We start from the raw sequence: 24,540 nt of genomic DNA, 5'->3' as shown, positions 1-24,540 counted from the left end.
CAGTCGCATGAACATCGGAGGCGACCACCCAGGAATTATCCTCCTGACCATAACCCTTCCACTTAACCAAATACTGGAGTTTGCGTCTGGAAACACGAGAATCCAAGATCTTCTCAACAACATACTCCAATTCTCCCTCCACCAGCACCGGAGCAGGAGGCTCAACCGAAGGAACAACGGGCACCTCATACCTCCGCAACAACGACCGATGGAACACATTATGAATAGCAAACGATGCTGGGAGATCCAAACGAAAAGATACAGGGTTAAGAATCTCCGAGATCCTATAAGGACCGATGAACCGAGGCTTGAACTTAGGAGAAGAGACCTTCATAGGGACAAAACGAGAAGACAACCACACCAAATCCCCAACAAGAAGTCGGGGACCCACGCGGCGACGGCGATTAGCAAACTGCTGAGTCTTCTCCTGAGATAACTTCAAATTGTCCACCACCTGATTCCAAATCTGATGTAGCCTGTCCACCACCACGTCCACTCCAGGACAATCCGAAGGCTCCACCTGACCAGAGGAAAAACGAGGATGAAACCCCGAATTACAAAAAAAAGGAGAGACCAACGTGGCAGAACTATCCCGATTATTAAGAGCAAATTCGGCCAGTGGCAAAAAAGCAACCCAGTCATCTTGATCAGCAGAAACAAAACACCTCAAATAAGTTTCCAAGGTCTGATTAGTTCGCTCCGTCTGGCCATTCGTCTGAGGATGGAATGCAGACGAGAAAGACAAATCAATGCCCATCTTGGCACAAAACGTCCGCCAAAATCTAGACACAAACTGGGATCCCCTGTCAGAAACGATATTCTCCGGAATCCCATGCAAACGAACCACGTTCTGAAAAAATAAAGGGACCAACTCAGAGGAGGAAGGCAACTTAGGCAAGGGCACCAAATGAACCATCTTAGAAAAGCGGTCACACACAACCCAGATAACGGACATTTTCTGTGAAACCGGGAGATCAGAAATAAAATCCATGGAAATGTGCGTCCAAGGCCTCTTCGGGATGGGCAAGGATAGCAACAACCCACTGGCCCGAGAACAGCAAGGCTTAGCTCGAGCACACACTTCACAAGACTGCACAAAGGTACGCACATCCCTAGACAAGGAAGGCCACCAAAAAGACCTGGCCACCAAGTCTCTAGTACCAAATATTCCAGGATGACCAGCCAACACAGAAGAATGGACCTCGGAGATGACTCTACTGGTCCAATCATCCGGAACAAACAGTCTTTCTGGTGGACATCGATCCGGTTTATCCACCTGAAACTCCTGCAATGCGCGTCGCAAGTCTGGGGATACGGCGGACAATATTACCCCATCCCTAAGGATACCAGTAGGCCCAGTGTCTCCAGGAGAGTCAGGCACAAAACTCCTGGAAAGAGCATCTGCCTTCACATTCTTTGAACCTGGCAGGTATGAAACCACGAAATTGAAACGAGAAAAAAATAACGACCAACGAGCCTGTCTAGGATTCAAACGCCTGGCAGACTCAAGGTAAATAAGATTCTTGTGATCAGTCAAGACCACCACGCGATGTTTAGCACCCTCAAGCCAATGACGCCACTCCTCAAATGCCCACTTCATGGCCAAAAGCTCCCGATTACCCACATCATAATTGCGCTCGGCAGGCGAGAATTTTCTAGAGAAGAAAGCACATGGCTTCATCACCGAGCCATTAGAACTTCTCTGTGACAAAACCGCCCCCGCTCCAATCTCGGAAGCATCAACCTCAACCTGAAAAGGAAGTGAAACATCTGGTTGACACAACACAGGAGCAGAAGAAAACCGGCGCTTAAGTTCCGGAAAGGCCTCCACGGCCGCAGGAGACCAATCAGCAACATCAGCACCCTTTTTAGTCAAATCAGTCAAAGGTTTAACAATACTGGAAAAATTAGCAATGAACCGACGATAAAAATTAGCAAACCCCAAGAACTTCTGAAGGCTCTTAACAGATGTAGGTTGTGTCCAGTCACAAATAGCCTGAACCTTAACGGGATCCATCTCAATAGTAGAAGGAGAAAAAATGTACCCCAAAAAAGAAATCTTCTGGACTCCGAAGAGACACTTTGAGCCCTTCACAAACAGAGAATTGGCCCGCAGAACCTGAAACACCTTCCTGACCTGTAGAACATGAGACTCCCAGTCATCAGAAAACACCAAAATATCATCCAAATACACAATCATAAACTTATCCAGATATTCACGGAAAATATTGTGCATAAAGGACTGAAAGACTGATGGAGCATTGGAGAGTCCAAAAGGCATTACCAAATACTCAAAATGGCCCTCAGGCGTATTAAATGCGGTTTTCCACTCATCACCCTGTTTTATCCGCACCAGATTATACGCACCACGAAGATCTATCTTAGTGAACCACCTAGCCCCCTTAATGCGAGCAAACAAATCAGTAAATAATGGCAATGGATACTGATATTTGACTGTAATCTTATTCAGAAGGCGATAGTCTATACAAGGCCTCAGGGAACCATCTTTTTTTGCCACGAAAAAAAAACCTGCTCCCGGAGGGGACGAAGATGGACGAATATGTCCCTTTTCCAAGGACTCCTTAATATAATTCCGCATAGCAGTATGCTCTGGCAGTGACAGATTAAATAAACGACCCTTAGGGAACTTACTGCCAGGAATCAATTCTATAGCACAGTCACACTCTCTATGAGGAGGGAGTGAATTGAGCTTAGGCTCCTCAAAAACATCCCGATAGTCTGACAAAAACACAGGGACCTCAGAAGGAGTAGATGAAGCGATTGAAATCAGAGGTGCATCGTCATGAACCCCCTGACATCCCCAGCTTAGCACAGACATTGTTTTCCAGTCCAGGACAGGATTATGAGTTTGTAACCATGGCAGACCAAGCACTAGTACATCATGTAAATTATACAGTACAAGGAAGCGAATCACCTCCTGATGAACGGGAGTCATGCGCATTGTCACTTGTGTCCAATACTGCGGTTTATTCATAGCCAATGGTGTAGAGTCAATTCCCTTCAGAGGAATAGGAACTTCCAGAGGCTCGAGACTAAAACCGCAGCGTTTAGCAAATGACCAATCCATAAGACTCAGGGCAGCGCCCGAATCCACATAGGCATCGACGGAAATGGAAGACAGTGAAAAAATCAGAGTCACAGACAAAATGAACTTAGACTGCAGAGTATCTATGGCAAAAGATTTATCAACCCTTTTTGTGCGTTTAGAGCATGCTGATATAACATGAGCTGAATCACCACAATAAAAACACAATCCATTTTTCCGCCTATAATTTTGCCGTTCACTTCTGGACTGAATTCTATCACATTGCATAGTCTCAGGTGCCTGTTCAGAAGACACCGCCAACTGGTGCACGGGTTTGCGCTCCCGTAAACGCCGATCAATCTGAATGGCCATAGCCATAGACTCATTCAGACCAGTAGGCGTAGGGAACCCCACCATAATATCCTTAATGGCCTCAGAAAGACCATTTCTGAAGTTTGCAGCCAGGGCGCACTCATTCCACTGAGTAAGCGCCGACCATTTCCGAAATTTCTGACAATATATTTCCGCTTCATCATGCCCCTGAGAGAGGGCTAATAAAGCCTTTTCAGCCTGAATCTCTAGGTTAGGTTCCTCATAGAGCAATCCCAATGCCAGAAAAAACGCATCCACACTGAGCAATGCAGGATCCCCTGGTGCCAATGCAAATGCCCAATTCTGAGGGTCGCCCCGTAGGAAAGATATAACAATCTTGACCTGTTGAGCAGGGTCTCCAGAGGAGCGAGATTTTAACGAAAGAAACAATTTACAATTGTTCCTGAAGTTCAGGAAGGTAGATCTATCTCCAATAAAAAAACTCTGGAATAGGAATTCTAGGTTCAGACATGGGAGTGTGAACAACAAAATCCTGTATGTTTTGAACCTTTGCCGCGAGATTACTCAGGCTGGAAGCCAAACTCTGGACATCCATGATAAACAGCAAAGATCAGAGCCATTCAAGGGTTAAGAGGAGGTAAGAAGCAGCTAGACAGCAATTAAGGGCTAGGCAGCAAAACTCTGAAGGGAAAAAAAAAAAAAAAAAAAAAATTCCCTTGAACACTTCTATTTCTCCTGCTTCAGCCCAAACAATTAACACTTTGTGGGCCGGCTATACTGTCATGAATCCCCAATGGCTAGGGATAGCACAGGACAAGCAAAGTACAATAAATATCGGACGAGCTCTAGGGTGTTGGAACCTGGGCTGACCGCTGCCCTACGCCTGACAAACGCAACTAGAGATAGCCAGGGAGCGTGCCTACGTTGGTTCTAGACGCCACGCACCAGCCTAAGAGCTAACTAGTACTGCAGAGAAAACAAGACCTCACTTGCCTCCAGAGGAACGAACCCCAAAAGATATAGTTGCCCCTCACATGTATTGACGGTGAAATGAGAGGAAGGCACACACATAGAGATGATGTATATAGCTTTAGCAAATTGAGGCCCGCTGTAAACTAGAAAGCAGAATGATACAAAAGGGGACTGAGCGGTCAGCAAAAAACCCTAATCAAAAAAACCATCCTGAGATTACAAGAACCCATGTGCCAACTCATGGCACATGGGGAGAACCTCAGTCCACTAGAGCTACCAGCAAGCATTAAGACATAATAAGCAAGCTGGACAAAAAACCAAACAACTGAAAATCAGCACTTAGCTTATCCTGAAAGATCTGGGAGCAGGTAGGCAGGAACCAAACAGAGCACATCTGAACACATTGATAGCCGGCAAGGCAAATGACAGAAAGGCCAGGTAAAATAGGAAACACCCAGCCTCAGATGGACAGGTGGAAACCAAAGGCCGCAACCCACCAAAGTCACCCAGTACCAGCAGTAACCACCAGAGGGAGCCCACAAACAGAATCCACAACATAGTTGGGGTTGTCAGGGGGTTCATGATGACATTCCTTTGATGTCAATCTCCTCTTCCTCCTCTTCTGAAATTCCGGACTTTTTGTCTGATTTTCAAGATGTATTCGACGAGCCCAAGTCCAGTTCCCTTCCGCCGCATAGGAACTGTGATTGTGCTATTGATTTGGTTCCAGGCTGTAAGTTTCCTAAGGGCCGACTTTTCAACCTGTCTGTGCCTGAACATACCGCCATGCGGAGTTACATTAAGGAGTCTTTGGAGAAAGGGCATATTCGGCCATCTTCTTCACCGTTGGGAGCGGGATTTTTTTTTGTTGCTAAGAAGGATGGCTCCTTGAGACCATGTATTGATTATCGCCTCTTGAATAAGATCACGGTCAAGTTTCAATACCCCTTGCCTTTGCTTTCCGATTTGTTTGCTAGGATAAAGGGGGCTAGTTGGTTTACTAAGATTGACCTTCGAGGGGCATATAATCTGGTTCGTATTAAGCAGGGTGATGAATGGAAAACTGCGTTTAATATGCCCGAAGGCCATTTTGAATACCTTGTGATGCCATTCGGGCTCTCTAATGCTCCATCTGTTTTTCAGTCCTTCATGCATGATATCTTCCGGAATTATCTTGATAAATTCATGATTGTATATTTGGATGACATTTTGATTTTTTCCGATGATTGGGAGTCTCATGTGAAACAGGTCAGGATGGTATTTCAGATCCTTCGTGATAATGCTTTATTTGTGAAGGGGTCTAAGTGTCTCTTTGGAGTGCAGAAGGTTTCTTTTTTGGGCTTCATTTTTTCTCCCTCATCTATAGAGATGGATCCGGTCAAGGTTCAGGCCATTCATGATTGGATTCAGCCCACTTCCGTGAAGAGCCTTCAGAAATTTTTGGGCTTTGCTAATTTTTATCGCCGTTTCATTGCTAACTTCTCCAGTGTGGTTAAACCTCTGACCGATTTGACGAAGAAAGGTGCTGATGTGACGAATTGGTCCTCTGCGGCTGTCTCTGCCTTTCAGGAGCTTAAACGCCGATTTACTTCTGCCCCAGTGTTGCGTCAGCCGGATGTTTCTCTTCCGTTTCAGGTTGAGGTTGACGCTTCTGAGATTGGGGCAGGGGCCGTTTTGTCTCAGAGGAATTCTGATGGTTCCTTGATGAAGCCTTGTGCCTTATTTTCACCTGCTGAACGCAATTATGATGTCGGCAATCGGGAGTTGTTGGCTATGAAGTGGGCGTTTGAGTAGTGGCGACATTGGCTTGAGGGAGCCAAGCACCGTACTGTGGTCTTGACCGATCATAAAAATCTGATTTACCTCGAGTCTGCCAAGCGGCTGAATCCTAGACAGGCTCGATGGTCCCTGTTTTTCTCCCGTTTTGATTTCGTGGTCTCGTATCTTCCTGGTTCTAAGAATATTAAGGCTGATGCCCTCTCTAGGAGTTTTTTGCCTGATTCTCCTGAGGTCCTTGAACCGGTACGCATTCTGAAGGAAGGGGTGGTCCTTTCTGCCATTTCCCCTGATTTACGACGGGTTCTTCAGGAATTTCAGGCTGACAAACCTGACCGCTGTCCACTGGGAAAACTGTTTGTTCCTGATAGATGGACTAGTAGAGTGATTTCTGAGGTTCATTGTTCAGTGTTGGCTGGCCATCCTGGTATTTTTGGTACCAGAGATTTGGTTGGTAGGTCCTTTTGGTGGCCGCCTTTGTCGTGTGATGTGCGTTCTTTTGTGCAGTCCTGTGGGACTTGTGCGCGGGCCAAGCCTTGTTGTTCCCGTGCTAGTGGGTTGCTTTTGCCTTTGCCGGTCCCTGAGAGGCCCTGGATGCATATTTCTATGGATTTTATTTCGAATCTTCCGGTTTCCCAGAGGATGTCGGTTATCTGGGTGGTTTGTGACCGGTTCTCCAAGATGGTTCATTTGGTGCCTTTGCCTAAATTGCCTTCCTCTTCTGATTTGGTTCCGTTGTTTTTTCAGCATGTGGTTCGTTTCCATGGTATTCCGGAGAATATTGTGTCCGACAGAGGTTCCCAGTTTGTTTCTAGGTTTTGGCGGGCCTTTTGTGCTAGGCTGGGCATTGATTTGTCTTTTTCTCCTGCATTTCATCCTCAGACAAATGGCCAAACCGAGCGAACTAATCAGACTTTGGAAACTTATTTGAGATGCTTTGTGTCTGCTGATCAGGATGATTGGGTGGCTTTCTTGCCATTGGCCGAGTTTTCCCTTAATAATCGGGTTAGTTCGGCTACTTTGGTTTCACCCTTCTTTTGTAATTTTGTTTTTCATCCTCGTTTTTCTTCAGGGCAGGTTGAGCCTTCTGATTGTCCTGGTGTGGATTCTGTGGTTGATAGGTTGCAGCAGATTTGGACTCATGTGGTAGACAATTTGGTGTTGTCTCAGGAGAAGGCTCAACGTTTTGCTAACCGTCGTCGGTTTGTTGGTTCCCGGCTTCGTGTTGGGGATCTGGTCTGGATGTCTTCCCGTCATGTTCCTATGAAGGTTTCTTCTCCTAAGTTTAAGCCTCGGTTTATTGGTCCTTATAGGATTTCTGAGATTATTAATCCGGTGTCTTTTCGATTGGCGCTTCCGGCCTCTTTTGCTATCCATAATGTCTTCCATAGATCTTTATTGCGGAAGTATGTGGTGCCCGTTGTTCCCTCTGTTGATCCTCCTGCCCCTGTGTTGGTTGATTGGGAGTTGGAGTATGTGGTTGAGAAGATTTTGGATTCTCATTTTTCGCGGCGGAAGCTTCAGTATCTGGTCAAATGGAAGGGTTATGGCCAGGAGGATAATTCTTGGGTTTTTGCCTCTGATGTCCATGCTGCTGATTTGGTTCGTGCCTTCCATCTGGCTCGTCCTGATCGGCCTGGGGGCTCTGGTGAGGGTTCGGTGACCCCTCTTCAAGGGGGGTACTGTTGTGAATTCTGCTCTTGGGTTCCCTCCGGTGGTTGTTAGTGGTAGTGCAGTTGCCTCTGGGCTGCAGTCCTGGACAGGTGTTTCTGCTGATTGCAGCTCTGACTGGGCTATTTAGATGTGCAGGTTCCTTTAGCCCATGCCAGTTGTCCATTGTATTTGGAGGTGTTACATCTCTGTCTGGTTCTTCCTGCTCTGCTGCCAATTCAGCTAAAGATAAGTTCTGATTTTTGCCTCTGCTGCACACTTGTGTGTGCTTTACAGTTCAGTGCAATTAAGGCCATGTTCACACGATCCTTTTTTTGATCCTTTTTTTTCAGGTCCTGATTTGGAAAACCCGCTGTGCAGGGTACAGTACAATGTTACCCTATGGAAAACAAAAGCTGCTGTGCCCACTATCGTTTTTTTCTCAGGCAAATCTGCGCGGATTTGCCTGCAGAAAAAAAGAAGTACCATGTCACTTCTTTCTGCGGATTCAGCTCCTGTTTTCAACAGGCACCAATAGGAAAGTGCTGTTGAAAACCCGCAGAGGAATCTGCAGAAGAAACTGCAGGAAAATCAGCAGTGCAGTTTTGCACTGCGGGTTTTCCAAATCAGGACCTGAAAAAAAAAGGATCAAAAAAAGGATCAAAAAAAGGATCGTGTGAACATAGCCTTATTGTGTTTTTGTCCAGCTTAGACTGTGTTTGGATTTTTTCAGTCATGTTGGATTCTCAGGAGATGCAGATGTACATTCCATGTCTTTAGTTAGATGTGGTATTTTGTATTCTCTGCTGTGGATTTTTTGTAGGGTTTTAATACTGACCGCTTAGTACTCTGTCCTATCCTATTCTATTTAGCTAGAGGTGCCTCTTTTGCTAAATCCTGTTTTCTGCCTGTGTGTGTCTTTACTCTTATATTCACAGTCAATATTTGTGGGGGGCTGACTATCCTTTGGGGTTTCTGCTCTGAGGCAAGATAGAATTTCCATTTCCATCTTTAGGGGTATTTAGTTCTCCGGCTGTGTCGAGGTGTCTAGGATGTGTTAGGTACACCCCACGGCTACTTCTAGTTGCGGTGTTAGTTTAGGGTTGCGGTCAGTATAGGTTCCACCAACTCCAGAGAAAGTCTCATGCGGCTCCAAGGTCACCAGATCATAACAATTGACCCTGCTGCCTCCTCACCACTATCGAAGCTACCACCTCACCAACACCGGAGCTCCTGCAACCCTCAAACTATTGTCTCCTTCCCCATAATCCTGTAGATTGTAAGCCCACAAGGGCAGGGTCCTCGCCCCTCTGTATCTGTCTGTAATTGTTAGTTTGTTTACTGTAATTGATATCTGTAATTTGTATGTTACCCATTCTCATGTGCAGCACCATGGAATCAATGGTGCTATATAAATAAATAAAAATAATAATAATAATCTATATCATCCCCTCATATTAATCCCTTGATAGAAATAGGGTTAGAAGGAACACAATTATAATCTGAATGGATAAGCAGTAAGACTGGTATCCCATGATATGCATAGGATGGTGGCGCAGTGGTTAGCACAGCAGCCTTGCAGCACTGGAGTCCTGGGTTCAAACCCCACCAAGGACAACATCTGCAAAGAGTCTGTGTTTGCGTGGGTTTCCTCCGAGTTCTCCGGTTTCCTCCCACATCCCAAAGACATACTGATAGGGAATTTAGATTGTGAGCCCCAACGGGGACAGCGATGATAATGTGTGCAAACTGTAAAGCGCTGTGGAATATGTTAGCGCTATATAAAAATAAAGATTATTATTATTATAGGATATGACGTGTATTTTGTGAAGTAGGGTTATCTTGCAGACCTGAGTAACAGGAAGGGATTAGCTAGGGCAACGTAGACCAGATGAAAAAAAGAGGCGAGTTGTTAAAGAAGTGGTTAATTTCTGTTCTGAATAAAATAGAAGAAAATAGTATTATGCAAGAATGGCCTTGGTTCCAGTTATCATCTGTCTATATGCGGACATTCTTATGGTCAGTTCCTACAATTCCCAGAAATTGTCAAATACGTGTTGTTGTTTTCAATATGGTCTGTAATCACCCAAGAATTCTATTTCTTCATCCAGATTCTCTTGGGAACTTTAACGTTTAACCAGAACACATTGAAATGCTGGAAGTACCCCCACATTCTCTTATCTAATTTATCTCATATCCCAGGATGTGTTTGACAACCCATTGTATAACACATATTTCTGCCAGATTATTGTGTAATGCCTCATTTCCCTTTGATCTTGTACTATAAGAGAACACCCTAACTCCCCCCATGAAAACAGACTATTTGAAAAGACAACGAGCAGTGTGTCTCTCTGATTACTGCTTCATAGCTTGAGTAACTAAGACAGAACGCCTGAGTAGGTTAGGAATCCCTTCTCTAGCACTACAGAGTCTGCCTATGGGGGCTGCCTTTCTACAGAGTGCCTATGGGGGGCTGCCTTACTACATAGTCTGCCTATGGGGGCTGCCTTACACTACAGAGTCTAATGGCACAGTAAAAGAAAAAAGAAAGGCACTCACCGTTACCAAAAGTGGAAGTCTTTAATTCATGGATAAAAAAGTATAAGCTCGGGGGTAATGCAAAGAGTGCGGACAAAGGCCGTTTCACGCTCCTGCGCTTAAATGGGTCCTCATGAAGCACAGGATTGAGCACCTGTTCCTTGGGGTGTGTGGCATAAATATAGTGTTTGAATGGTCTCTGCAGACTTGTTCAAGAGACGACGGTGGTGCAGCAGTGCCGAATTTGCCATTCTCTGTTTTGGACTTTATACTACATAGTCTGCCTATTAGGGCTGCCTTATACTACAGAGTCTGCTTATGGGGGCTGTCTTATACTACAGAATCTGCCCATGCATGGGGGCTGCTTTATACTACAGAGTCTGCCTATGGGGCTGCCTTATACTACAGAGTCTGCCTATGGGAGCTTCCTTAAACTATAGAGTCTGCCTATGGGGGGCTTCCTTATACTACAGAATCTGCCTATGGGGGGCTTTCTTGTGCTATAGAGTCTGCCTATGTTGGCTGCCTTATGCTACAGAGTCTGCCTATGGGGGCTGCCTTATGCTACAGAGTCTAACTATGGGGGTGCATTATACAATATAGAGTAGGCCTATGGGGAGTGCATTACACTATATGAAGGCCTATGGGGAGTGCATTATACTATATTGAAGACTATCTGGTGCATTATACTATATGGAGGCTATCTAGGGGGCCATCATACAGTGTGGGTGATGCTATACAGTGAGGGGGCATTATACTGTGTATAGGAGAGCATCATACTTTACTTTACTGTAAGAGCAGTGAGACTATTGAACTCCGTGTCATATGATGTTGTAATGCGTGATTCATTATTAAGATTTAAGAGGGGACTGGATGCCTTTCTTGAAAAGTATAATGTTACAGGTTATATACACTAGTTTCCTTGATAGGGCGTTGATCCAGGGAGCTAGTCTGATTGCCATACGTAGAGTCGGGAAGGAATTTTTTTCCCCAATGTGGAGCTTACTGTTTGCCACATGGGTTTTTTTTTGCCTTCCTCTGGATCAACATGTTAGGTAGGACATGTTAGGTTCAGCCATGGGTTGAACTACATGGACTTAAAGTCTTCCTTCAACCTTAATAACTATGTTAATACTGTTTATAGGGGAGCTGTACAGGAGGGAGACTTGGGACATTATTAAATGTAAAGTGGACACTTATTGTTATAGGGGAACTCAGGTTACTGTGACTATCAAAGGGGCACAAAGGGCATTATTACTTTCAAGGGGGCAAAATATGGGCACTGTTTTCTAGGGCACTTGCACCCGGTATTACTATATTATAGAGGATTGCTTTAGAATTTAGAGGGCAGAGAACCACACAGCAGGTGCAGTAATAGCATCACATACGGCAGCAGTGGCTCAGTATTGGGATATCAGCAGGATGAGGAGTTTGTGCAGGTTGGGAATAGATGGTGATGGGGCTGGAATATGAGAAGTGAAATGTGTCGTTGTTGTATTCTCTGCAGCCGCGTTGTGGCTGGAAGAAGTTGTTATGTCGGTCTGGGCCAGATGGAAAAGACGGGAAAAGTGAACAATTCCATCAGAAAGAATGTCAGCAGTAAGTAATTATCTGTAACTTTGCTGTAATCTCTTATATGTTCTGTAGGATCGGTATCTACCATTGACCACATGGCGGTAATATCCATGTTGGTCTTTATATAGAGATTATTTTCAGCAACAGCGCAGTTTACTAAAGTTCTCCTCCACTGTTAGGGTGCGTCACCCAGTAGCAGCGTCGGACTGGAGCACCTTGGGCCCACCAGAGAAAATCATTCTTGGGGCCCACTATGTAGCTACATAGAAATAGATACAAGGCCACCAATTGTGCGGTAAAAAGTGCTAATATCAGGGTATAATATAAGGTAGTTCACATCTTAATTATGTAGCAAGGGTTGGGGTAGCCCCCTCACAGAATATAATGTAGCCCCCTCATAAAATATAATGCAGTCCCCTCTCAGAATATAATGCAGCACCCCACAAAATATAATGCAACCCCCTCAGGTATAACGCAGTCCCCACCATAGAATATAATATAGCCCCCCTCATATAGTATAATGCAGCCCACCACAGAATATAATGTAGTCCCGAGAGAATCCAGCCCCACCACAGAATATAATGCAGCCCCCTCATATAGTATGATGTAGCCCCCATAATATAATGTAGTACCCTGAGAATAATGAAGTCCCCCCACAAAATCTAATGTAGCCCCCTCATAAATAATGCAGCCCCTCTCCACCCCATCATTGTCCTCACCACCTCCATCATTGCCTTCTCCCCCTCTACCCCTATCATTCTCCCCCACCACCTCCATCACTGCCCATTCCACCACCTGCATCATTGCCTCCTCCCCCACCATCATTGTCCATTTAATCACCTCCTTCATCACCTCCATCATTGCCTCCCCCACCACCATTATTGCCCATCACCTCCATTATTGCCCATCACCTCCATTATTGCCCATCACCTCCATCATTGACTCCCCCACCACCATCATGGCCCATCACCTCCATCATTGCCTCCCACACCATCATTGCCTATCACCTCCATCATTGCCTCCCCCACCACCATCATTGCCCATCACCTCCCCACCATCATTGCCTATCACCTCCATTGCCTATCACCTCCATCATTGCCCATCACCTCCATCATTGTCTCCCCCCACCACCATCATTGCCCTTCACCTCCATCATTGTCTCCCCCACCAATATCATTGTCCTTCACTACCACACACACACACCTCACCGCAGAAGCAGCTCATCACACACACACGCAGGCACACACACACGCAGCCACACACACACACACGCAGGCACACAGCACAGCTCACCTCCCTGCAGCAGCAGCTCATCCCAGCAGCCTCTTCCTCGCTGGAAGCTTTCTGACTGAGACAGCACACTGAATGATGACGTCATCCAGCTGGGCTGTCTCAAACAGGAAGCAGGACACCGGGGAGGTGAGCTGCTCTGTGTGAGTCTGTGTGCCTGTATGTGTGTGTATGTGTGTGGTGGGGCTTTACATGCGGGCAGTGTTAGCTGCAGCCTGCAGCTAACGCTGCCCGCTATTAAAGAAATGGTATTCAAGCCTCTCCACGCCCATAGGGGCTTGGTGAAGCGTGACTATTCATTTTGCTTTAGCAGCGGGGACAGGATCCTGTCTCCAACTGCTGCTACTAGCACAGGGCAGGCCCCCTTGACTCAGGGGCCCCATAGCCACTGGCGGGGGGCCCCTGGAGCAGTGGGGGCCCTAGGCAGCTGCTGGCCAGGATGCCAGCAGGTGTCAGTGCCTGGGCCCACCGGAGAATCCTCCAGTGGGTCAGTCTGAGCCTGCCTAGTTGTAATCAAGGTTACCTGGCTAGGGGCCCACTCAGAAGCTTCGCCCTCCCTGAACCAAAACCCTAGCTATGCCTCTGGGAGGAAGGTAACTAATGTTTTCCTTTTTTTAAAATCTTTTCTGATGGGGTCACGGATACCAGGACTAGGATGGGGCCAATCATACCAGCAACGAGATGGGGCCAATCAATCATACCAGGAAGAAATTAATATTCATTGCCCACCACGCCCATGGGCGTGGAATGCACTGCATATTCATTTCTCTTTAGCAGCGGGCACAGGAGTTAGCCAGAGCCGCTGGCTCCTGCCTCTGTGACCCGCTGCTCCTCCGATACCACTCCCCCACATCCCCACCACAGCCAGAGCCAATACATTTGAACTTGATCTATAAGACACACACCCCATTTTGCTCCACATTTTGGGAGGGAAAAAGTGAGTCTTATAGTCTAAAAAATACGGTAATTCTAATTCCTAAAAAGAAAATAATGTCCAGCTTCACCGAGTCCGTAAAAAAGAGTTTTCTTTATTCACAAACTTTAAACATGGAGGATACAGACTTCAGCACGAACCATATGAGTAAGAATCTCAACGCGTTTCTGGAGACTAAGCTCCCTTAATCATGACAAACTCTTTTTTACGGACTCGGTGAAGCTGGACATTATTTTCTTTTTTGGACTTTATACGCCTGGACACAGCGGGTCCGTGCTCCTGAGGTTTGGTTCTTGCATCACGGGTGAGCTGGATTATATTCCTTCTTTCTAAATTCTAATTCCTCCATTTTGTTGCAATTCCTCCATTTTGTTGCTGAGGCTCCTGGCATTAGTATACATCACTTTATGTATGTCTCTGTACCTCTATTCTTTCTTAAATTATTAACTGTTCTAACTCCACCCCCATGCTACCCCCAATTTCTTTATTTGTTCCCAGGTCACTATCTGCACTATCTTCCCCTCCTATAAAATGAATACCCTCCCCCAATCCCTAGCTTAAACACTCCTTCAACCTTCTAGTCATTTTCTCCCCCAGCACAGCTGCACCCTCCCCATTGAGGTGCAGCCTATCCCTAGCATAGAACCTGTAGCCAACTGAGAAGTCGGCCCAGTTCTGCAGGAACCCAAACCCCTCCTTCCTACACCAATTCTTGAGCCACTTATTAACCTCCCTAATCTCCCGTTGCCTCTCTGGCGTGGCACGTGGTACAGGCAGTATTTCGGAAAATACCACGTTGGAGGTCCTTGCTTTAAGCTTGCGGCCTTATTCCCTGAAATCATCTTTAAGGACCTTCCACCTAACTCTCCCAATAATCTGTCTACCCAATCAGCGATGTGTCGGACTCGAGCCACAGGTAGACAGCATACTGTTCGGCGATCCCTATCTTTGTGACAGATTGCCCTATCTGTTCCCCTAATAATTGAGTCCCCCACAACCAGTGCCTGTCTGGCCTGCCCTAGTCTCCTATTTCCTCCCTTACTGGAGCAGACACTCCTGGCTTTCAGAGGACATGCCTTGCTGTAGGAATGCTACCCCTGTGCTGGCACCCCCCTCATCTGCCAACTTATCAAACTTATTGGAGTGAGCCAGATCAGGACTAGCCTCCCTGGCACTCTTCCCTTTACCCTGCCTTCTGTCACCCAGCTTGCTGCCTCACTTTCCTGCAGCTCCATCCTACCATCCCCCCTCATCTATCCCATTGAGCGTCTGCTCAGTGAGCAGCAGGCTCCTTTCCATATTGTCTATGGATCTCAGTGTTGCCAGCTGCACATTTAGATCCAGAATCTGGGCTTCCAAATGCTCAACGTGCTCACATCTCGCACAGCAGTATGCACCCTCGACCGGCTGATCAAGGACTGCATACATGTGGCAAGATGTGCACTGGATGGCATTAACAATAGTGGAGCACATTTCCTAATGGGGATTGCACCAGACAAAAAAAGATAAGTAAACCGAAATGTAGAGTATTAATAAAATGCAAACAGCAATTCAGTAATTCCTCCCTTGCAAACTCCCTGGATCCAAAGTCACTAAATCACAAGTCACACACTTACTTCCGTTCGCACTTACGCTCCGGACACACTCAGCTCGTTCACATTCCCTAAGGAAGATTTAAAGAGGTTTTTTTTTCCCTTTAGCAGCAATCCAACCTACAGCTCTATTACTTCTGTACACCTCATACATGCGGCTCCGCTCTGTACACACGCGGCTCTGCTCCGTACACCTCGTACATACACACTCAGCTCCGCTCCGTACACCTTGTACACATGCGGCTCCAGTCAGTACACCTCGCACACACGTGGCTCCGCTCCATACACCTTGTACACACGCGGCTCAGATCCGTACACCTCGAACACTCGCGGCTCCGCTCCGTACACTCGTGGCTCTGCTATATCCACACTGTAAACCCCTCCTGACCCCAAACATCCAACACCATAACCAGGGCCGGCGTCAGCACCCGGTGCACCCGGGCAAGTGCCGGGGCCCTGGCGAGAAGGGGGGACCCACTCACGCTCTCTGGGATACAGCGCACACACTGGCGTAAGGGCCCGTGCACACGCTGTGGAATCTGCTGCGGTTTTTCCGCTGCGGAATTGGGAAATCCGCAGTGCAAAACCGCTGCGGTTTTCACTGCGGATTTTCCTGCGGTTTCTTCTGCGGATTCCTCTGCGGGTTTTCAACAGCACTTTCCTATTGGTGCATGTTGAAAACCGCTGTGGAATCCGCAGAAAGAAGTGAAATGCTCCTTCTTTTTTTCCGCAGCGATTCCGCTCGGTTTTCTCAGCAACTTTCCGCATTGTGGGCACAGCGGTTTTTGTTTTCCATAGGGTAACATTGTACTGTACCCTGCATGGAAAACTGCTGCGGATCCGCAGCGTCAAATCGCTGCGGATCCGCAGCAAAAACCGCAAAGTGTGCACATAGCCTAAGGGGCCCGCGGCCAGAATTTTCATGAATCAGAGCGCTGTGTGTGTGGAGGGAGCAGCAGGAGTCATTGTGACAGACAGCTGGGAGAGGCAGCCAGTGCTGAGCAACAGGAGGGGGGGACTTTCCAGCATCCAATCCCGGCTGAGCGCATTACTACAGCATACCTCCCAACCGTCCCGATTTCAGCGGGACAGTCCCGCTTTGGCACCGGGGTCCCGCTGTCCCGCTTCTGGCATTTAAAATCCCGAATTTGCGGCCGCCGGTGAAGCCCCGCCCACTTCCGGGACGTAGAGACGATTAGGACTAGTCCCGCACTCCGGGCGGGGTCAGTGACGTAAGCGGCCGGCATGATCACACTCTGCAGCCTTTGTTTAGTAAATCTGGGCCAGGAGATCGGGGAAGGAGGGACCAGCTGCGTGGGCGGCGCCGACTCCAGCCTGGTGTCTCCCCCACCACGCACCGCAACGCGCATGTGCGGGAATCTGTGGTACCCGATGCTGAGGCGCAGAGTCTGGTCCTTGTGTCACTCGGAGGCGGCAGCGGCGTGTGAGGGGGAGGGAGGCGGTCATCATTACCGGCACACACCGGCATGCATTGTGTATGGCGGATAAGGGGCGGCAGGGAGAAGCCTGCAAACCAGATAGTGCAGTGTGTCCATGCACCTCTCCATCCACAGGTAGCACTGTAACACCTCTAACAGTGCCAGCCAGCACCCTCCTAGTGCCAACCTGGCTGTGGGTGTGTGTGTGTGATGGCTGGGTGTGTGTGTGATGGCTGGGTGTGTGTGTGTGTGATGGCTGGGTGTGTGTGTGTGTGATGGCTGGGTGTGTGTGTGTGATGGCTGGGTGTGTGTGTGTGATGGCTGCGTGTGTGTGATGGCTGGGTGTGTGTGTGTGATGGCTGCGTGTGTATGTGTGATGGCTGCGTGTGTGTGTGTGTGTGATGGCTGCGTGTGTGTGTGTGATGACTGCGTGTGTGTGTGTGATGACTGCGTGTGTGTGTGATGGGTGTGTGTGTGAAGGCTGCGTATGTGATGCATTTGTGTCAAAGCTGCATGTGTTTGTGAGCTGCGTTTGTGATGCTGCGTGTGTATGTGTGATACTGTGTGTGTGATGCTGCATGTGTGTGAGCTGCGTGCGTGTGTGAGCTGTGTGTGTGCTGCGTGTGTGTGGGCCGTGTGTGTGAGCTGTGTGCGTGTGCATGTGTGTGAGCGTGTGTGTGTGAGCTGCGTGCCTGTATGTCATTATACAGTATGGAGAACTGTGGCCATTATACAGTATGGAGCATCATGTGCGGCCATTATACGGTATGGGGCATCATGTGCGGTCATTATACAGTATGGAGCATCATGTGCGGTCATTATACAGTATGGAGCATCATGTGCGGTCATTATACAGTATGGAGCATCATGTGCGGTCATTATACAGTATGGAGCGTCATGTGCGGCCATTATACAGTATGGAGCGTCATGTGTGGCCATTATACAGTATGGAGCGTCATGTGTGGCCATTATACAGTATGGAGCGTCATGTGTGGCCATTATACAGTATGGAGCGTCATGTGCGGTCATTATACAGTATGGAGCACTGTGTGGCCATATTTTTTTGTTTATAACTATTGTATATGAAACAGTGTGATCAGCAGTGCTAAATGGGTGTAGTTGGGACGTGGATATGGGTGTGACTAATTATGAATGGGTGTGGTCAGAGGCGTGGCCTAAAATTTGCCGCGGCGCGCTTCGCGCGCCGCTAACTTTGTCCCTCTTTCCCATCTTCAAAAGTTGGGAGGTATGCTACAGTATTCTCCCGTCACAGTCAGGACTGTGAGGACTCAGGAGTGAGTCATGGAGGAGAGCAGTTCCCCCGATGAGTGTTGTCTGAGCTGTGTGGTTTAAGTTAATGATGTGTTGTTCGTGAACAAGCCGATACAAAGAGCCGGCTCCCTGCTGTGAACGAAAGGAGTCGACTCTGCAGCGTGAGTGAGCCGAGTCTTTTTTTTTTTTTTTTCCTTCCTTGTCTGGCGCCTGCAGCTTATCAGGTTCAGGGTAGTGAAGCCTGACTGTGACTCATGTGGGAGGAGAAGTCAGGAGAGAAGCAGATACATGTGAGTACTGGAGAATTGGTGGGACAAGCACAGGTCAGGGCTTCCTATTGTTAACCCTTAAGTGCCCCCAGTCTGAAAGCATTAGTGTTACACCGTCCTTCAGTGCTGGAGTCAGGAATGGATGTGAGTTAGGGTACCGTCTCACATAACGATTTACCAACGATCACGACCAGCGATACGACCTGGCCGTGATCGTTGGTAAGTCGTTGTGTGGTCGCTGGAGAGCTGTCACACAGACCGCTCTCCAGCGACCAACGATGCCGAGGTCCCCGGGTAACCAGGGTAAACATCGGGTTGCTAAGCACAGGGCCGCGCTTAGTAACCCGATGTTTACCCTGGTTACCATCGTAAAAGTAAAAAAAACAAACAGTACATACATTCGCGTCCCCCGCCGTCCGCTTCCCTGCACTGACTGAGCGCCAGCCCTAACAGCAGAGCGGTGACGTCACCGCTGTGCTGTGCTTTCACTTTACGGCCGGCGCTCAGTCAGTGCAGGAAGCGGACGCCGGGGGACGCAAATGTGAGTATGTACTGTTTGTTTTTTAACTTTTACGATGGTAACCAGGGTAAACATCGGGTTACTAAGCGTGGCCCTGCGCTTAGTAACCCAATGTTTACCCTGGTTACAAGCGAACGCATCGTTGGATCGGTGTCACACACACCGATCCAACGATGACAGCGGGAGATACAGCGACGAAATAAAGTTCCAATCGATCTGCTATGACGTACGATTCTCAGCGGGGTCCCTGATCGCTGCTGCGTGTCAGACACAGCGATATCGTATGGATATCGCTGGAACGTCACGGATCGTACTGTCGTAGCGATCAAAGTGCCACTGTGAGACGGTACCCTTACCTTAGTCCCAAATAAAGATATACTGGCCTCATCCATGGCAGATACATATATGTGTGTATAGGAGGAGGACTCAGTAGATTGTTATCATAGTATTAGTCAGGACTGAGGAGGATTCAGGACAGGAACATACAGGGAGGAGGATGGGCGACGTCAGTTGTTGCTGCTGAGGCTAAGGCTACTTTCACACTAGCGTCGTTTTGAATACGTCGCAATGCGTCGTTTAGGAGAAAAACGCATCCTGCAAAGTTGTCTGCAGGATGCGTTTTTTCACCATAGACTAACATTAGCGACGCATTGCGATGTATGGCCACACGTCGTGCGACGGTTGCGTTGTGTTTTGGCGGACCGTCGGCACAAAAAAACGTTACATGTAACGTTTTTTTGTGCGTCGAGTCCACCATTTCCGACCGCGCATGCGCGGCCAAATCTCCGCCCCCTCCTTCCCGGACCTTACAATGGGGCAGCAGAAGCGTCATAAGACTGCTTCCGCTGCCCACGTCGGGCATTTTTTTCACAACGCGCGTCGGCACGTTGGGCCGACGCATAGTGACAGCCCCGTGCCGATGCTAGTGTGAAAGCAGCCTAAGTTAAAGTGATTTTAGGCAGAACCTGTGGAGAGATCTAGTACAGCTCCATTCATTATATAGTTACGCTGGTTTCACACTTGAATATTTCACAATCTGTGTGACAATGGCTGCACACGGATCCGTTTTCATCTCCATTGACTTTCAGTGGTGACAGATGGGACTTGCGTGTGCATCTAGTTGTCACCGTTTTCCCACAGATCCGAGTGTCTGCATATTTTACCAGACACACAAAAACACAACTTGTTGGTTTTGTGTCGTCTGAAAAACACGCAGCACAGGGTCACGGACGGATCCATGGCTACACGTCTGGAATTACCATGGAGCACGGATCCAGGACAACACGGATCCGTGTGCTTCCATGTGCAGGGATCCGGTATGCGGGACTGAGCATGCTCGGAAGCAAGGGATGTGCTGTATGGGAAAGTGATGACACTGTATGGCAGTACGCAGACATAATGTAGACTCTGCCTGCTGTGCTGTCATACAGTGAGCGGCCACACTAGAGGGGCTGGTGCCCTATGTTATAGCGTGCTAATGGTAATACAATGTATTGGGAGCATGTGTATATCATGGGGGCTCCTGGTTAGGGGCTGCGCGAGTGGGGCTGCTTTCACACTACCACTTTGCTGTACAGTGTGTGTGTATACAGTGTGTGTACTCTGTGTGTGTACAGTGTGTATACAATGTGTTTGTGTACAGTGTGTATACAATGTGTGTGTATACAATGTGTGTGTATACAGTGTGTGTATACAGTGTGTGTGTACAGTGTGTGTACAGTATGTGTGTGTGTGTCTACAGTGTGCATCCAGTGTGTGTGTATACAGTGTGTGTAACATGCCTTTATTTTACAAATTATAATCTTATACAGCACAAACACAGATCACAGCACTTACTAATTCAGAAAGGACATGTAAAAAAACGCCACATATTACAAAGTAATACAGGTTAAGACTACAACTGAGTAGCACGGGCTCTGTTCACAAGAGCTAACAATCTGTGGAAAGGAAACAGCAATGCTAAAAAACAGTCTGTACTGCTTCACTCGATACTTCTACAGGTGTATAATGAGGCTGTCACTTTACAGGCAAAGACCTGGAACGATGACAGTGTAAAATGTATTTTATTTAAAAAAAGAGCCGGTTCGTGAGCCGAAAGAGCCGGCTCTTTATGGTGAGCGGAGCCGAATGAGCCAGATCACCAAAAAGAGCCGGACTGCCCATCACTAGTTTAAGTGTATGGACGGTGTCCTGACAGGCTCTAGTCCAGTCCCTGCAGCCGACCATCCTCAGTGAGTCGGCTACTGTGCTCATTGACAGCATCAATCATAACAGCAGCTGCTATGTCCTGAGTCTGACCCATCTGTATCATGAAAAGAGCAGAGCTGAGTGCCCCTTCCCCCTTCACCTCCTGCAGAGAAGCATGAGTGTTGAGCCCAACCTGCCCCCTGACAGGACCAGCAGCCTCCTCTCAAGATTCATTGGATTTACATCTGATAACTTCAGTCTTCAGAATGGAGCTGTGGTGTCCTGTCAGGGGGCTGATGGGGCACAGAAGTCTTATCCTTCTCTGTTCTCTGGAGGGGGCTCATCAGGATTTATAGCTGCTGAACAGGCTCACCTTGTAGAGATGTTATGTAACATTACATGTCCACACACACATATATATCTACTATATAATTGTCTAAGGGTCACTTCCGTCTGTCCGGCCACGACCAATCAGTGACTGGCACAGTCCGGTGGCGAAATGGCCACTCCCCTGCCATCAGAGACCCCTCCATATTCCCCTCCAGTCAGTGCTCACACAGGGTTAATGGCAGCGGTAACGGACCGCGTTATGCTGCGGTGTAACGCACTCCGTTAACGCTGCTATTAACCCGGTGTAACCAACTTTTTACTATTGATGCTGCCTATCAATAGCATCAATAGTAAAAAGATCTAATGTTAAAAATAATTAAAATAAAAAAATCATTATATACTCACCCTTCTTTGGCCCCCGGATCCAGCCCAGGCCTTTCCCGCTCCTCGCGACGCTTCGGTGACCGGTCCATGCGTGATGTTGTGAATTCTGCTTTTGGGCTCCCTCCGGTGGTTGTAGGTGGTAATGCAGTTGCCCCTGAGTTGCAGTCCTGGTCAGGTGTATCTGCTGATTGCAGTTCTGACTGGGGTATTTAGGCGTGCAGGATTCATTAGTCCTTGCCAGTTGCCAATTGTTGTTGGGAGGTGTAGGACCTCTGCCTGGTTCCTCCTGCCTTTCTGCCAAATCAGCAAAGATAAGTGTCTGTTTTTTTTTTCCTGTGGCACACATGTTGTGTGCTTCACAATTCAGTGCTATTCATTGTTTTCTTGCCCAGCTTAGATTGTGTCAGTATTTTCTCAGTCTTGTTGGATTCTCTGGAGTGGCAGATATACATTCCATGTCTTTAGTTAGATTGTGGAACTTTTTGTATTATCTGCTGTGGATATTTTTGGAAGGGTTTTAATACTAACCGCCTAGTAATCTGTCCTATCCTTTCCTATTTAGCTAGAGTGGCCTCTTTTGCTAAATCCTGTTTTCTACCTGCGTGTGCCTATTCTTCTCCTACTCACATTCATTATTCGTGGGGGGCTGCCTATCCTTTGGGGGTCTGCTCTGAGGCAAGGTAGCATTCCTATTTCCATCTATAGGGGTATTTAGTCCTCCGGCTGTGTCGAGGTGTCTAGGGTATGTTAAGCACACCCCACGGCTACTTCTAGTTGCGGTGTTAGTTCAGGATTTGCGGTCAGTACAGGTTCCACCGACTCCAGAGAAAGTTTCATGCGGCTCCAAGGTCACCAGATCATAACAGGGTGAGTATATAACTATTTTTTATTTTAATTCTTTTTTAACGGATATGGTGCCCACATTGCTATATACTATGTGGGCTGTGCTATATACCACGTGGCTGTGGTATATATTACGTGGCTGGGCAATATACTACATCACTGTGCTCTATACTGCATGGGCAGTGTTATATACTACGTGGCTGGGCAATATACTATGTGTCTGTGTTATATCTACGTGTCTGTGCTATATACTATGTGTCTGGGCAATATATTACGTGGCTGGGCAATATACTATGTGTCTGTGCTATATACTACGTGTCTGTGCTATATACTACGTGTCTGGGCAATATACTACGTGGCTGTGCTATTTACTTCGTGGCTGTGCTATTTACTACGTGGCTGGGCAATATACTACGTGGCTGCTATATACTAGTGGCTGTGTTATATACTATGTGGCTGTGTTATATGCTACTTGGATGTGCTATATTTCTCTGCTGTATCTGTGCATCATGATTCGTGGTATGTGTTAAAGAGGGGGGCCCACTGAGACTCTTTCACCCGGGGCCCTCAAAAGCCTGGAGCCGGCCCTGGCCATAAGAATAACAACCAGCATAGCAGAGTCCTGCATACGCTGAGGCCCCTGGTCATGTGACCCCTGACTCCTCCCCTCCTGTGACATCATCACAGGTCCTGTGCGCACAGAGCAGCCATATATGTGGAGTGCGGCTCTGCGGGTGGAGGTCGGTGCTGGAGGCCCCATTATTCTCTATGTGGAGTGCAGCTCTGCGGGTGGAGGTCGGTGCTGGAGGCTCCATTATTCTCTATGTGGAGTGCGGCTCTGCGGGTGGAGGTCGGTGCTGGAGGCTCCATTATTCTCTATGTGGAGTGCGGCTCTGCAGGTGGAGGTCGGTGCTGGAGGCTCCATTATTCTCTATGTGGAGTGTGGCTCTGCGGGTGGAGGTCGGTGCTGGAGGCTCCATTATTCTCTATGTGGTGTGCGGCTCTGCGGGTGGAGGTCGGTGGTGGAGGCCCCATTATTCTCTATGTGGAGTGCGGCTCTGCGGGTGGAGGTCGGTGCTGGAGGCTCCATTATTCTCAGTGCGGCTCTGCGGGTGGAGGTCGGTGCTGGAGGCTCCATTATTCTCTATGTGGAGTGCGGCTCTGCGGGTGGAGGTCGGTGCTGGAGGCCCCATTATTCTCTATGTGGAGTGCGGCTCTGCGGGTGGAGGTCGGTGGTGGAGGCCCCATTATTCTCTATGTGGAGTGCGGCTCTGCGGGTGGAGGTCGGTGCTGGAGGCCCCATTATTCTCTATGTGGAGTGCGGCTCTGCGGGTGGAGGTCGGTGCTGGAGGCCCCATTATTCTCTATGTGGAGTGCGGCTCTGCGGGTGGAGGTCGGTGCTGGAGGCTCCATTATTCTCTATGTGGAGTGCGGCTCTGCGGGTGGAGGTCGGTGCTGGAGGCCCCATTATTCTCTATGTGGAGTGCGGCTCTGCAGGTGGAGGTCGGTGCTGGAGGCCCCATTATTCTCTATGTGGAGTGCGGCTCTGCGGGTGGAGGTCGGTGCTGGAGGCCCCATTATTCTCTATGT

At 48.0% G+C, this 24,540-nt stretch overlaps 1 protein-coding gene across 2 annotated transcripts in view; it reads left to right on the top strand.

The window, feature by feature from the left end:
- LOC143766662 (uncharacterized) overlaps positions 1-24,540 on the top strand; it is a 73,334-nt gene that overhangs the window by 14,907 nt on the left and 33,887 nt on the right. Inside the window, exon 1 of one of the 2 annotated variants that reach the window (XM_077254497.1) lies at positions 23,547-23,855. The exons of the other annotated variant lie outside the window; for it this stretch is intronic. The gene's annotated coding sequence lies outside the window, so the exon portion shown is untranslated. Of the gene's footprint in view, positions 1-23,546; positions 23,856-24,540 lie in introns of those variants that run through there. 2 annotated transcript variants of the gene reach the window in all.

This window comes from Ranitomeya variabilis, chromosome 4 (genome assembly GCF_051348905.1).
Source record: "Ranitomeya variabilis isolate aRanVar5 chromosome 4, aRanVar5.hap1, whole genome shotgun sequence".
Lineage (NCBI taxonomy): Eukaryota > Metazoa > Chordata > Amphibia > Anura > Dendrobatidae > Ranitomeya > Ranitomeya variabilis.
This window is presented reverse-complemented; position numbering and strand designations above follow the sequence as displayed.